Source organism: Bactrocera oleae, chromosome 2 (assembly GCF_042242935.1).
Source record: "Bactrocera oleae isolate idBacOlea1 chromosome 2, idBacOlea1, whole genome shotgun sequence".
Taxonomy (NCBI): domain Eukaryota; kingdom Metazoa; phylum Arthropoda; class Insecta; order Diptera; family Tephritidae; genus Bactrocera; species Bactrocera oleae.
In genome coordinates, this window is record NC_091536.1 from 50,172,110 (window position 1) to 50,183,176 (window position 11,067).

At 36.1% G+C, this 11,067-nt stretch overlaps 2 long non-coding RNA genes across 2 annotated transcripts; both read right to left on the reverse strand.

Annotated features, from left to right (window-relative positions):
• Nucleotides 1-592: 592 nt before the first annotated feature.
• LOC106623875 (uncharacterized) lies at nucleotides 593-3,846 on the reverse strand. Its single transcript, XR_011398046.1, has 2 exons — nucleotides 2,492-3,846; nucleotides 593-2,434 (listed from the first exon to the last, which is right to left on the reverse strand). It is a non-coding gene; the product is annotated as an uncharacterized lncRNA (long non-coding RNA).
• Nucleotides 3,847-8,127: 4,281 nt separating this feature from the next.
• On the reverse strand, nucleotides 8,128-10,583 carry LOC138859011 (uncharacterized). The gene is made up of 2 exons (XR_011398047.1): nucleotides 9,229-10,583; nucleotides 8,128-9,171 (listed from the first exon to the last, which is right to left on the reverse strand). It is a non-coding gene; the product is annotated as an uncharacterized lncRNA (long non-coding RNA).
• Between the last annotated feature and the right edge of the window lie 484 nt (nucleotides 10,584-11,067).

The following is an 11,067-nucleotide window of genomic DNA, read 5'->3' on the forward strand; positions in this document are numbered from 1 at the left end:
GGAAAAGATTTCTTAAAAATTATGTGGTTTGACTCTGAATTAGAATGAAATTAGTATATACTAAGTCTAAACCTCACACCTTCATATAATGATTTCCGATTCTCTAGTTGACGTTTGCCACCTAAGCTTATAATATAAAATTTAGCCACTTTGGTGGAGTTAATAACACATTCATACTTATGTATATCTCACTTCAAGCAATAAAATTGAGATTAAGTTAATGGCCTTTAATATAAGTAAAGAAGATACCAAATTTGATTGTAATTTAATCACGATATCATTTAATAATGGAAGTCTAATTCAACATTTTTTAATATACGGTTTGGAGGAATTTTCTGGTCTTTGATTGTCCCAGCTCACATGTACTACTTATGGTATAATTTTTTTCGTCAATTTGATAATTTAATGAAATTAAATGGACAGTTTTTCTTAAAAATAATGTATATCGCTGCATATGAATGAAATTGGTCTAGACTTTTAAACCTTATAACCCTAATATACTGATTTTCGCTCCTCTGGTACAACAGCAACCTCATATACCCCACATATTAAATCTAACCCCTTTGGTTCAGTTTATATCACAAATACCATATTTGAGTTAAATAGTTTCTTTTTATAAAAGTTAACATTTCGGAAGAAAAAAAAGTATTGACACAAAATAAATCTATGATCAATAACATAAGTTAACAAGATACCAAATAATAATCGAGTAATCAATGTTGAATTCTTTCGCAACATTTTTATACCTTCGCAACATGTTGCAACAGAGTATAGTTTTGTTCACCAAAGAGTTGTTTGCATCACCTAAAGTGATAGATATAGATTTCTATATATATATATTTCTTCTAATATTTGGTGATAATCAGTGGTTAGGTATATTTTCTCAGCCATCATGTTGAACTTATTATAAGATATACCAGACAACAATGCTAAAAAAGTTTCTTAGAGTGCTGGAGTTTGTATAGAGCACAAAAATCTTTATAGAAAAAATTGCTATAATTAGTGATGCCATCATTATTCGTTTTATTGAAGAACTGTTGATGAAAATCCTTTAATTTGCTTTGAGCACCGACGAAATTTGTGGCCTTGGCGCAGTAAATGCGTTGAGGTATGCCGCGTCTTCATACAAAACGTTTTAAACAAAGTATAAAGTTATTAATAGACAAATTGGATACTAATTCTGCATGTATGGCTTTAGATGCGAAGCATAGGAATATCGCTATGTACGCTTTGTATGGAGCTCTTCCACGAAGACCATAGGTCGTACTGAAAGGGCCGCAAAAGTCGACATATAACTAGAAATGGGCGTTGCATTCGCAAGCGATTAGCAGGTAGAACCTCTATGATTTGATTCATTATTTTAGGTTTATAATGAAAACAAAGCACGCAATTTCGATAAATTTTCTTTACGATTTCGCGGGCATTTATAACCCATATGTATGAACAATTTAACTTGTTGTGGTTTTTGAAGTCTTTCAATTTCTTCCACGAATTCGATCTGTTGAATAGCTATGATGATTCTCCACAAATTCTGCTCAAGTTCCTCTACCGTTAGTTGAATTATCATTGCTGGTGTAAGTTGCTTATTGACAGCAATTCGAAAAATGTATGCAACTATGCGAAATAATCGGTGGTACGATGACCAGCTGTTGATAATGACGTTGATAACATTCATCCCTCGTTGCTGCTTTTGCTACACTTGAGGTTTACTATTTTTCATTGTTCCATGTCCTAGATTTTAATGTAAGCTTCCTTCTTGCTTACAGGCCATTCTGACGAATTTTTCATTAGAGTTTGTAGAAGTAGGGATCCGCAAGCTGAATGTTTAAATCAATATCCCATTTAGAATTGTTAATAAAACTACTAGGTATTTGTGGCGTGATCTGTTTAGTTATCGCAAATTGCGATATACAAGTAAAATCTCCAATACGAGATTTGATTTTCGCATTTACTGCATACTTTGAATTAGAACGAACATCTGAAATACCTGAGATTTTCTGATGTGAGAAAAACCTTTTAAGCTGCAACCGCTTCACTGTTTCTTCGGTGATGAAATTTAATTCGGAACATGAATCCAATAACGCACGAGCTGGCTGCATCTCCCCAAATTTGTCCTGTATGTAAATTAGGGCTGTTGGTATTATCGCTCTTTTACGTGTGCATGCGATGAGTGAAACTGATGGATTGGTTGGTGAATGATGCGATGGATTCGACGAAGGAAACGACACAGGTGTTTGGTCTTTCTCTTTAGGTTCTAACTTGTGTACAAATGGATAATTCGTAGCTCCAACGGTGGCGAAATGTAGATGAGAGTGATGCGATTGATGACATATACGGCAATGAGATTTCGTTGGGCATTTAGATACTGTGTGTCCTTTGCGTAAGCAATTGATGCAAGCACCTGTTTGCTTCACCCAATCAAAACGCATTTTAGCTGATATGATGATACAATTTGACATCGCTTTAATGAATGTATTTGCGTTTTTCTTACCGAGTAGCTTACAATCTCGCTGTGTTACCTTTGAGTTTTCCCAGTTTGAACAAGTTTCTAAATACTGACAGTTCCGATTTAACCAATTGTAGCAATCGTAACATGATGGCATATTGTAGTTAAACTCTTGGTTTTGATTGTATGCCGATTTTGCATCAGAATCAATTTAAATTAAGACGATATTAATTAGCATTGAATTCATTATGTCGTTTTCTGAGCCCAACAAGAGTAACGAACCTCGCAGCGCTGCAATAGTGTCAGATCTTTTCATAACTGCAGTATTAAAAAGCGATATAATGTGGTCTTGAAAAATCAATACGTTATTGTCGTATCATTCTTTGATCCGTTGTATAGCCTTCGGATAATTTTCTTCGGTTACCTGAAAGGGTTCGATTACGCCAAGGGCTGGTCCTAAAAGACAGTTTAAAAGATAATTAAATTTGTCCACCTTTGGCATTGTTGGAACATCGTGCACCATGTTGCAAAAGGTGCGGAAAAGCGTATATATTCCAAATATTTGCCGTAAAATTTTGGTAATTTGAGCGACGGCAATCGGTTATGATAACTAGTATTTCCAAATGTCGTTGCGTTGAACATGCTAGTGTTCAACTCAGAAACGCGGTTTCTGGGGTTGATTAACGAAAATATTTTAGATTTTGTTGAAATGATGGATTTTATCTGATGGAGAAAGAGCTGCAATATTGTTCTGAGCGTCGCAAATATGTTGAAAATAGGACTCAACAATTTGTAATTGATATTCGAGAACATTCGTATCACTATCGACTTCTTCACAAGCAATTCGTTGCTTTATACTATGTAGGTTGCGAAGAAGGTGATTGTTCCTCATCAGCCATGTTAGGCATATTGGCTTTACAGTTATAAGGCATTTGAAGGTACAAAATAAAATATATAAAATATTCGAGTACCTGAGCAATAAAAAATATGACGATGTTATTGTAGATGTAGCAAAAGCAGATCTGCAATCCGATGAATTTGTACTGCAAAAAGTCCCGTATACTTTCACTGTGACTTTGGCGAGTTGACGAACTGTCGGCAACTTCGACAAATATTGATCAGAAAAAGTCTTAAACGAATGTTGAAAACCACGTATAATCTCTATATACGATTACAGCGGCTACTACGATGATATTTGGCAAGAGTTGCTATCTGCGCTTACACAGAATGTTGCCCGGGCACAACATTCCGAATGATCCGTTGCTTCAGGTTGTTGGATACCGCTACACTGCTTCAGACGATGCGATAGTGTAGGCGAATTTCGTGTGGTTGAACAAACGCAGAGCCAGTATTTACACGAAACGAATTTTAATTTAAATTAGACATTAATCTATTGGCTTTCTTTGATAGAAATATTAAATATAGAACACATAATAGCCCAATTAACGGTTGTGAATTTATTTAATATAAGTTTACATTCAATTTCTTTTATTCTTAACACTCCCAATGCTCTATTAATAATGTGCTTAATATTATGCTAGCACAGGTTTTCATCCCGTCTTGTGCCTATTTTCTTATTACCTACGTACATATATAAGCATGTGCGTATATGCTTATGCGGGCGTAGGTATGTAAATATGTATTTTTGTATGTAGGTAATATTATGCTAGCACAGGTTTTCATCCCGTCTTGTGCCTATTTTCTTATTACCTACGTACATATATAAGCATGTGCGTATATGCTTATGCGGGCGTAGGTATGTAAATATGTATTTTTGTATGTAGGTATATATATATGTACCTACTTACAAAGTGCAAAGCGAAAAGTGAGAACATAAAAAATGCAATTATGTACAAATCATAGAAAACCGTAACATATGTATATAAACGTAACAATTTGTGTGCATATGCATAAGCAGTGCTCTCACAGAGGTGAATAGCTCAATTCATAGTCACGGTCATCCGATTTTGCACAGTGTCATACTTCTGACCTAACAGCCATTAAATTGGGACTTTTATTTAACAAGCCTCGTCGTCCCCATTTTACCTCCTTCGGTGTGGTGTGTAGTGGCTCTTCATGTGTTGGCGCCGTGCAGGTGTTTCGTTCCTTACATTTCTTGGACGGTACTGTGGAGCGGCAGCTGAGCGTTGATGTTGTATCTGGTGGCTGAGCGGCGGCCGCCTGACAGCGCCGCGACTGCGTGGTGCGGGTGGTCGCCGAACGTCGCGCCTGGAGGTGCGGTGAAGGAATGTATGATGTAGCCTTCCGCACAATTGACACGAACACTCCGAGTCACACTCTTGCGTCGTATGGGTGAGACTTAGACAATTGAGGCAGTGTCCATGCGCCTGCATTGATTTGAAGATGCTACAGTGCTGTAGCCGGTGTGAGCGGCGACACAGCGGACATCGGGTGCGGTGCGACTCCGGTGGCACCAATGGCGACGCTGGCGGTGGTTGGGCTGTGTTTTGCGCGACAGCTGTGACAGTTGTTGCAGCGGTCGATCGGGGCGTTGGAATCGGCCCAGTGCGTGGCATGTTGATAGCCGATCGAATGGTTGGCGTTGGGGTTGTTGGCATTTCCACATCCATATTAATCTATATGAAAAGATTAGATTTAGTATATGTTTGTGGCATATAATTGAATATGGGCAATTGTGCCACGTGATGTGGCACGCGTGGGTCGGCGTATTGATCGACCATTTCTGTTTGGTTTGGGATTGTTGTTAACTTTTTTATAATCTCGCAACATGTTGCTACAGAGTATAATAGTTTTGTTCACCTAACGGTTGTTTGTATCACCTAAAACTAATCGAGTTAGATATAGGGTTATGTATATATAAATGATCAGGACGAAGAGACGAGTTGAAATCCGGGTGACCGTCTGTCCGTTCGTCCGTCTGTCCGTCCGTCCGTGCAAGCTGTAACTTGAGTAAAAATTGAGATATCTTTATGAAACTTGGTACACATGTTTCTTGGTACCGTGAGACGGTTGGTATTGCAGATGGGCGTAATCGGACCAATGCCACGCCCACAAAACGCCATTAATCAAAAACAAATAAATTGTCATAACTATGCTCCGGATAAAGATATAAGACTGTTATTTGGTACATGAGATCACATTAGGGAGGGGCATCTGCAGTTAAAATTTTTTTTAAGTGGGCGTGGTCGCGCCCCTAATAGGTTTAATGTGCATATCTCCTAAACTACTAAAGCTATAATAACCAAATTCACTGGAAGCAAATATTTTTAGCATTTCTACCTACGGTGTGAAAATGGGTGAAATCGGGTTACAACCCCGCCAACTCCCCATGTAACGGTACTGTTAAAAACTACTAAAAGCGCGATAAATCAAGCACTAAACACGCCAGAGACATTAAATTTCATCTCAGGGATGGTATGAGATGACTTTATAGAAAACGCGTGGGCGTGACACCGCCCACTTTTAGGTGAAACCCCATATCTTGGGATCTTTTTAACCGATTTCAAATTTGGTACATAACATTCTTTTTATATTTCTATATTATGGTGCGAAAATGTGCGAAATCGGATTACAACCACGCCTATTTTCCATATGACACCATTTTAAATACCACTTGATTCTTTCACTTTCCACTATGCAAATCAAGCAACAATGATTATATCAGCGTAAAACTTTGCGCGAATAATACGTTTAAAGTATGCCACCTTGTGACCAAAAATTCTCTAAATCGAACCAAAACTGTTCAAGCTCCTAGGTACTGAATATGTGGACCCCAGTACCTATAGTTGACTTTTTACCGTAAATATCGGCCATTGTGTAAGATATATAATTGAAATTCATATAATAGAATAAATAAATGAAATTATCGATAATAGTATGTCTTTGTTTCAAAAATGTGTTGAATCGGATCAATAGTTCTTGTAGCCCTCATATATCTAATATAAATATTTTTGAACTTTTGCGTGACTTTATCCCGCTTATGTGAGTTATCTCAATGAAAATGAGAGGCATGTTAGTAGTATGTGGTATTGGAAAAAATAATAAAATCGGGTTAATACTGCCCTCAAATTCCATATACTACTTATAATGCTTTTCGTTATTCTAACCAGTTTTATGCCGAATATGTCGGTCAGTGAGTATTAATATATTTTTTTATATATAAAATTGCTTCAAAATATGTTCTCGAGTATAGCTGAGCAATGTCAAAATTAATATATTTCTCTATCCCCAATATATATATGATTTCCGTCTTTCCACCTGACTTTACACCGTTCCGGTTGATCAACGTGATATTTTAACAAAATTAAGTGGAAAAGATTTCTTAAAAATTATGTGGTTTGACTCTGAATTAGAATGAAATTAGTATATACTAAGTCTAAACCTCACACCTTCATATAATGATTTCCGATTCTCTAGTTGACGTTTGCCACCTAAGCTTATAATATAAAATTTAGCCACTTTGGTGGAGTTAATAACACATTCATACTTATGTATATCTCACTTCAAGCAATAAAATTGAGATTAAGTTAATGGCCTTTAATATAAGTAAAGAAGATACCAAATTTGATTGTAATTTAATCACGATATCATTTAATAATGGAAGTCTAATTCAACATTTTTTAATATACGGTTTGGAGGAATTTTCTGGTCTTTGATTGTCCCAGCTCACATGTACTACTTATGGTATAATTTTTTTCGTCAATTTGATAATTTAATGAAATTAAATGGACAGTTTTTCTTAAAAATAATGTATATCGCTGCATATGAATGAAATTGGTCTAGACTTTTAAACCTTATAACCCTAATATACTGATTTTCGCTCCTCTGGTACAACAGCAACCTCATATACCCCACATATTAAATCTAACCCCTTTGGTTCAGTTTATATCACAAATACCATATTTGAGTTAAATAGTTTCTTTTTATAAAAGTTAACATTTCGGAAGAAAAAAAAGTATTGACACAAAATAAATCTATGATCAATAACATAAGTTAACAAGATACCAAATAATAATCGAGTAATCAATGTTGAATTCTTTCGCAACATTTTTATACCTTCGCAACATGTTGCAACAGAGTATAGTTTTGTTCACCAAAGAGTTGTTTGCATCACCTAAAGTGATAGATATAGATTTCTATATATATATATTTCTTCTAATATTTGGTGATAATCAGTGGTTAGGTATATTTTCTCAGCCATCATGTTGAACTTATTATAAGATATACCAGACAACAATGTTAAAAAAGTTTCTTAGAGTGCTGGAGTTTGTATAGAGCACAAAAATCTTTATAGAAAAAATTGCTATAATTAGTGATGCCATCATTATTCGTTTTATTGAAGAACTGTTGATGAAAATCCTTTAATTTGCTTTGAGCACCGACGAAATTTGTGGCCTTGGCGCAGTAAATGCGTTGAGGTATGCCGCGTCTTCATACAAAACGTTTTAAACAAAGTATAAAGTTATTAATAGACAAATTGGATACTAATTCTGCATGTATGGCTTTAGATGCGAAGCATAGGAATATCGCTATGTACGCTTTGTATGGAGCTCTTCCACGAAGACCATAGGTCGTACTGAAAGGGCCGCAAAAGTCGACATATAACTAGAAATGGGCGTTGCATTCGCAAGCGATTAGCAGGTAGAACCTCTATGATTTGATTCATTATTTTAGGTTTATAATGAAAACAAAGCACGCAATTTCGATAAATTTTCTTTACGATTTCGCGGGCATTTATAACCCATATGTATGAACAATTTAACTTGTTGTGGTTTTTGAAGTCTTTCAATTTCTTCCACGAATTCGATCTGTTGAATAGCTATGATGATTCTCCACAAATTCTGCTCAAGTTCCTCTACCGTTAGTTGAATTATCATTGCTGGTGTAAGTTGCTTATTGACAGCAATTCGAAAAATGTATGCAACTATGCGAAATAATCGGTGGTACGATGACCAGCTGTTGATAATGACGTTGATAACATTCATCCCTCGTTGCTGCTTTTGCTACACTTGAGGTTTACTATTTTTCATTGTTCCATGTCCTAGATTTTAATGTAAGCTTCCTTCTTGCTTACAGGCCATTCTGACGAATTTTTCATTAGAGTTTGTAGAAGTAGGGATCCGCAAGCTGAATGTTTAAATCAATATCCCATTTAGAATTGTTAATAAAACTACTAGGTATTTGTGGCGTGATCTGTTTAGTTATCGCAAATTGCGATATACAAGTAAAATTTCCAATACGAGATTTGATTTTCGCATTTACTGCATACTTTGAATTAGAACGAACATCTGAAATACCTGAGATTTTCTGATGTGAGAAAAACCTTTTAAGCTGCAACCGCTTCACTGTTTCTTCGGTGATGAAATTTAATTCGGAACATGAATCCAATAACGCACGAGCTGGCTGCATCTCCCCAAATTTGTCCTGTATGTAAATTAGGGCTGTTGGTATTATCGCTCTTTTACGTGTGCATGCGATGAGTGAAACTGATGGATTGGTTGGTGAATGATGCGATGGATTCGACGAAGGAAACGACACAGGTGTTTGGTCTTTCTCTTTAGGTTCTAACTTGTGTACAAATGGATAATTCGTAGCTCCAACGGTGGCGAAATGTAGATGAGAGTGATGCGATTGATGACATATACGGCAATGAGATTTCGTTGGGCATTTAGATACTGTGTGTCCTTTGCGTAAGCAATTGATGCAAGCACCTGTTTGCTTCACCCAATCAAAACGCATTTTAGCTGATATGATGATACAATTTGACATCGCTTTAATGAATGTATTTGCGTTTTTCTTACCGAGTAGCTTACAATCTCGCTGTGTTACCTTTGAGTTTTCCCAGTTTGAACAAGTTTCTAAATACTGACAGTTCCGATTTAACCAATTGTAGCAATCGTAACATGATGGCATATTGTAGTTAAACTCTTGGTTTTGATTGTATGCCGATTTTGCATCAGAATCAATTTAAATTAAGACGATATTAATTAGCATTGAATTCATTATGTCGTTTTCTGAGCCCAACAAGAGTAACGAACCTCGCAGCGCTGCAATAGTGTCAGATCTTTTCATAACTGCAGTATTAAAAAGCGATATAATGTGGTCTTGAAAAATCAATACGTTATTGTCGTATCATTCTTTGATCCGTTGTATAGCCTTCGGATAATTTTCTTCGGTTACCTGAAAGGGTTCGATTACGCCAAGGGCTGGTCCTAAAAGACAGTTTAAAAGATAATTAAATTTGTCCACCTTTGGCATTGTTGGAACATCGTGCACCATGTTGCAAAAGGTGCGGAAAAGCGTATATATTCCAAATATTTGCCGTAAAATTTTGGTAATTTGAGCGACGGCAATCGGTTATGATAACTAGTATTTCCAAATGTCGTTGCGTTGAACATGCTAGTGTTCAACTCAGAAACGCGGTTTCTGGGGTTGATTAACGAAAATATTTTAGATTTTGTTGAAATGATGGATTTTATCTGATGGAGAAAGAGCTGCAATATTGTTCTGAGCGTCGCAAATATGTTGAAAATAGGACTCAACAATTTGTAATTGATATTCGAGAACATTCGTATCACTATCGACTTCTTCACAAGCAATTCGTTGCTTTATACTATGTAGGTTGCGAAGAAGGTGATTGTTCCTCATCAGCCATGTTAGGCATATTGGCTTTACAGTTATAAGGCATTTGAAGGTACAAAATAAAATATATAAAATATTCGAGTACCTGAGCAATAAAAAATATGACGATGTTATTGTAGATGTAGCAAAAGCAGATCTGCAATCCGATGAATTTGTACTGCAAAAAGTCCCGTATACTTTCACTGTGACTTTGGCGAGTTGACGAACTGTCGGCAACTTCGACAAATATTGATCAGAAAAAGTCTTAAACGAATGTTGAAAACCACGTATAATCTCTATATACGATTACAGCGGCTACTACGATGATATTTGGCAAGAGTTGCTATCTGCGCTTACACAGAATGTTGCCCGGGCACAACATTCCGAATGATCCGTTGCTTCAGGTTGTTGGATACCGCTACACTGCTTCAGACGATGCGATAGTGTAGGCGAATTTCGTGTGGTTGAACAAACGCAGAGCCAGTATTTACACGAAACGAATTTTAATTTAAATTAGACATTAATCTATTGGCTTTCTTTGATAGAAATATTAAATATAGAACACATAATAGCCCAATTAACGGTTGTGAATTTATTTAATATAAGTTTACATTCAATTTCTTTTATTCTTAACACTCCCAATGCTCTATTAATAATGTGCTTAATATTATGCTAGCACAGGTTTTCATCCCGTCTTGTGCCTATTTTCTTATTACCTACGTACATATATAAGCATGTGCGTATATGCTTATGCGGGCGTAGGTATGTAAATATGTATTTTTGTATGTAGGTATATATATATGTATCTACTTACAAAGTGCAAAGCGAAAAGTGAGAACATAAAAAATGCAATTATGTACAAATCATAGAAAACCGTAACATATATATATAAACGTAAAAATTTGTGTGCATATGCATAAGCAGTGCTCTCACAGAGGTGAATAGCTCAATTCATGGTCACGGTCATCCGATTTTGCACAGTGTCATACTTCTGACCTAACAGCCATTAAATTGGGACT